This window comes from Pinus tabuliformis, chromosome 9 (genome assembly GCF_031772625.1).
Source record: "Pinus tabuliformis cultivar Carrire ecotype Pingquan chromosome 9, CPIR1, whole genome shotgun sequence".
Taxonomy (NCBI): Eukaryota; Viridiplantae; Streptophyta; class Pinopsida; order Pinales; family Pinaceae; genus Pinus; species Pinus tabuliformis.
Genome location: NC_142307.1, coordinates 1,269,286,281 through 1,269,291,082, shown reverse-complemented (window position 1 = coordinate 1,269,291,082; position 4,802 = coordinate 1,269,286,281). Strand labels below are relative to the sequence as shown.

General features: G+C 36.9%; 1 pseudogene; it reads left to right on the top strand.

Annotated features, from left to right (window-relative positions):
* Window positions 1-3,639: 3,639 nt before the first annotated feature.
* Window positions 3,640-4,272, top strand: LOC149153177 (transcription initiation factor TFIID subunit 14b pseudogene; annotated as a pseudogene).
* The last annotated feature ends 530 nt before the right edge of the window (window positions 4,273-4,802 follow it).

The following is a 4,802-nucleotide window of genomic DNA, read 5'->3' as shown; positions in this document are numbered from 1 at the left end:
GAGGATGATGTTCCCCCAAGGGGGAGGGTTATGTAACAAGCCTGGTCAAAATTCCATGCAAACAAAGTTTAAAAGGGGAAAATAATAGCCAAGGTCATGGGACACTTACGCCAAGCTAAATATTGGGAAAAACATCCTAGTGTGGGTGTTCATTTCATTTATTATGGCTAAGTAAATTGGAAAAGGCAATGGAAAAGGCTTTGGAAAGGCATGCGACATTAATTGGCATTTTATTTACAAAAATAATGGAAATTAGGAGAAAATGAAGGTGAAAGTTCACATGTTGCATGTGAGAATGGAAATGAAGGAAAATAATGGAAAATTGAAGAAAACAGAGGCCCCATTCATAAAAAGGATTTTGAGGATCAGTTTACAACCTTTTTGTGAGTTCAGTTTTGGAGTTCTCTCTCTCTCACTCTTGGACACTGAGACCATTCTTGGAGCACTCTAGCATTGGATCAAGGAAAGAAAAGAAATGAACAAGAAGGAAAAGATCATGTAAGGAAGAGCAATATCAAGCAAATACAGTAGGGTTATTGGAAGGTATCGATTTGTATGTGTGATTTCCTTGCTAGTTTTGGCATGCATGGTACATACATATGCGTGTTTGTTCTCTTGCTGTCATTGGCATGGGTTTTTCAAAGAGTGACATTGTTCTTCATCCTTTCCTTTCCATTTCTACATAAACATGGTGTGATGGTTTCAAAATTGAGTGAGGTGGTCTCTGAAAGAAAGAAGGCATGGAATAGGAATCCCTGAACTGGACTGGGATTGAGATAAAGTTGAATTTTATGTGCCTCGGTTGGCCTAGGAATCCTTGACCATTGTATGGTGGGATACGATGAAGCCTAGACATGTGTGCCCTCGAACAGGCCTAGGAATCCTTGTCCGTTGAATGTTAGGATATATGGTAAATCCTGGAGGATGGAGTCTTGATTAGGCCTAGGAATGGTCAACCGTTGTATGGTGGGATATACGGTAAAGATTAGAGACTAAGAGATAAGAAAATTCATCATGGTGTAGGTGGATAAATCTAGTGGCATCCATACTTGTTTAGGGCCTAGTGATCTAGTGGGGGATTGCGGTAAAGGCTATGGAAACATGGTTTGGTTTGGTTTTGAGTCCCACATTCATGCTTGGAATATGGCACAAGGGTGATTGGCTGACATAAAGATTTGGTTTAGGCAATCTATTGTTAGGTGGTTCCTTGAAGTCCCAAACTTGGTTTAATTTTGCATTCATTAATAATATTTCTTTCTCCTTGGTATTTCATGTGTAAATATACTGGTTTATATGAGACTATTATGCTTGTTATATCCCTATTATTTTTGTTGGTTATATGTTGGTTATGAGTATGTTTTATGACAAAATTGATGCATGCTTTCCATCATGTTTTGATTAGTGATTGAATGTAAAATGAATATATGACCTAATAAATGATAATAAAACCACTGTGATATGGAAACAATGTTTTTTTACGAATCTGAGATAAGTATGAGACCCCTATGCTCAGATATGATGTTATGACCTGTAGATTGCATATTTGTGACATGTTTGACGAAATTACTACCATGGCTAGTAGGGTTCTCGTCAATTCATTGATCAAGTGTTTGCATTAATAGCTTTTTTTCAATTTAATTTATCATTTCTAAAGGTTTCATGAAGTTATGGGCAGTGGCCTGAGCCCTGGCCTTGAAAATGTGGCACAAGATATGGGGTCATTGGCTAGAAACTAGCTAAAAAAGTCCACAGTCACTGGCATGCCCATATTGTGGGAGAAAATGGAAGGCCTCACTTGCATGCATGTATTTTCATGGGAGACGGTGGGGTTCTAGGTCAATTAAATGTCAAGTTGCCTCATCGGTTGGTCACCTAGAAGGGTTGGTTGACTCCTAAACATTCTATAGCATCTGTGGAAGGTCAAATTGGTTTTATTTTGTTAGTTCCACTTCCTTAACTATACATGGGGAGTTGAATCACATCATAGTAGCCTCTCGTCACATTTTTACCCTAGTGGATTGGTTAACTTGGATAAATATGGGAGGAGGGTATTACACAATATCTTTGATCCAAATATTGGATGATCTAGAATGAGCTTCAAAAATACTAAAGATGTTGATGACCCCCCATTCTACACCATTTGAATACTTTTGCCTCATATAAGTGTTTTCCCATCAATTTTTTTTTATATGAAATTCATGTTGGAAGCTAATTTCATTAATTATTTCAATGCATTTCTGCTCACCATGAGATCCCAGAATAAACCTTTGCATGCCAATAGTTTCTTCCAACACATGAACATTAGACTCCGGAATGTATGATTTATTAAGACATTCAATTAATGATGGAAGGCGTCCAACATCCTTCCTCCTTAATGTTACTAAAAAATGATTGAACATCTGATCAATATTGTCATGATTGTTCCCAACAAGAAGGAAACCAACCTTTACCTTTTGAAAAATTCCCAATTCAACAAGCATGTTTAGATATCCAAAGACAATTCAATTTTTGTTTTCATGGCTAATGTTACATAATTTTAAATGCACAACTTAAGGAAGATTACCAAACTAATGAGAAAGATCATGAATTATGGTTATGGTCACATTTTCACCATTATGAATATTTGGAATAGTGAAATAAACCCTTGGCCACATTTTCCCATTAAAGACCATACAACTGACCTGTTAGCATCACTCTCATAATAAAACAATTATAAATCCAAAAATCATAATTAAATAAATCAAATCTTGAGAATTAGGAGTTAGTTCCTCAAATTAGGGAGTTTAGTTAGGATGAGAGATTCTCTCCAACTAGTTCTCCTAAATTAGTGTTTTGTTGAGAAAATACCTCAACCAAGTTTGTTCAAGATAGACACACTATCTTGAGACAACTTCCTCATGTATTTATGTGTAGTATTATCATTCTTTGTACATTGGATTGATTAATAATGATAATGTGAGGAATGTTGTAAGGTTAAGGCCTTCTCGACCATGTTTGGTTTCTACATTTCTGAGTGTTTATTTTTTATGCATGTTAGTTTCCTTCATGTGGTATCAGAGCTCATGGTTGATCTGAAACACTATCGGTAGATATCTGAGTTGACTTGGCCTTGGGAGATTTGTTGGTAATTGGGGAAGGCCCCGAGGGAGCAACGAGCTCTTTGGGTAACATGGTGAATACTGGTTTGAAGGCTCTCTTTTCTATAACATCAAATTGGAGGAGATCTAACTGTAATTTCTTATATAAAGCTTCGTTAATTTCTTGGTTATGCTTATGTTCATTATATTTTCTATTCCTAATCCCCACTGTTTGACTGAATAAAGACCACTGTCGAATTAGGATTTGTATGCACCAAGGTGGTTTCCATGAAGACAAGGTTGTTTCCGTGTTTAGAGGCAAGGGCTTTCGAGTATCTGGGATACATTGGGAGGTTTGAAAAATCAAATTGAACCATAACCGCTAGTGTTAGTAATCTTGGGTTCAATCTATCTGTGTCGTCAGCCCTGGCATTCAATTCTCCATCTGGGCATTTCAGGGCCAGGAAAACTGAATCGTTGGCAGGCGTTATGGGAAAGAAGAACAACGAAGATCAATCAGATAGGATTCATCATGGGAATATGGCTAGGCTTATAGACGATCATGAAAAAAAGGTACCACTCACATAAATGGACTGTATATATTTGTGGGGCAATGAATGAGGATATTGGGGTAGCGATTAAAAGAGTTGTTTTTCAATTGCACCCTAGCTTCAACAATCCAACAAGATTTGTGGAATCTACTCCATTTGAGCTGTCTGAAATTAGGTGGGGTGAATTTGAGATAAGCATCACTATCTTTTTCCATGGTGACATAGCAGAGAAACCACTGGATCTATTTCATTATCTAAAATTGTATCCTGAGGATGAATCTGAACCTCAATCAATAACGAAACCAGTAGTTATTGAGTCTTATGATGAGATTGTCTTTATGGAGCCTTCAGAAGCTTTCTATTTATGTGCTCGTAGTCACCTAGCTATTGTCACAAGTGGAGCACCGACTGGATTGAGCTTACCACCCCCTTTAGTAGGGGCCACCAATGAAGATTTTTGCGAGAAGAAAAGAGGGGATACGAAGGATCATCCTCTAAATCAGTGATTTTTGAGACATTATGAAGCAAATGAACTTGCACAGTTAACGATAGTGCATCAATAGGTACAAAACCATATCATGAAGTTGAGAAGACAACTTAATTTGGTCGAAACTGAGGTTACACATTTGAAGGCAACATTGTGAGAGAAGGCTGCAGTGGACAACAAGCACGCAATGAGGGAGGAAGAAAAATATACTGAGCTAAGTAGCATTAGATATAACGCAGCAGAAGACACTGACTCGCCCAGCTATGAAGTAGTAAAACACTAGAGTACTCAGCAATCACCAAAAAGAGTGAAAGATCGGAATGCCTTTAGCTGGTAAATGAGCCTGGCATTTGTAGCTTCTACACCTTCTAAAAACTACGTGGAGGAGGGCTGGATTAAAGGTGTGTGTTATTTTTTTAAAAAAGGAATGAGCACAAAATCTTAATTTTTAAAATCATTTCATTTACATAAGTGACTTCATACACTTTATTTCACTTTCTAAAGTTACATCATAAAGTAATTTTTTTATATAAAGTGATATCAAGCCTTTGGAGGAAAAGGACATGTTTTAATATTTTGGAGTGATAAGTTTTGGAGAGATAAGGAGTATTTCTAATTCTTGATGTAATGGAGTAATAAGTGATATTGTGGAGTTATAAGGTGCATATTTTGTAAATTTGGAGCGAT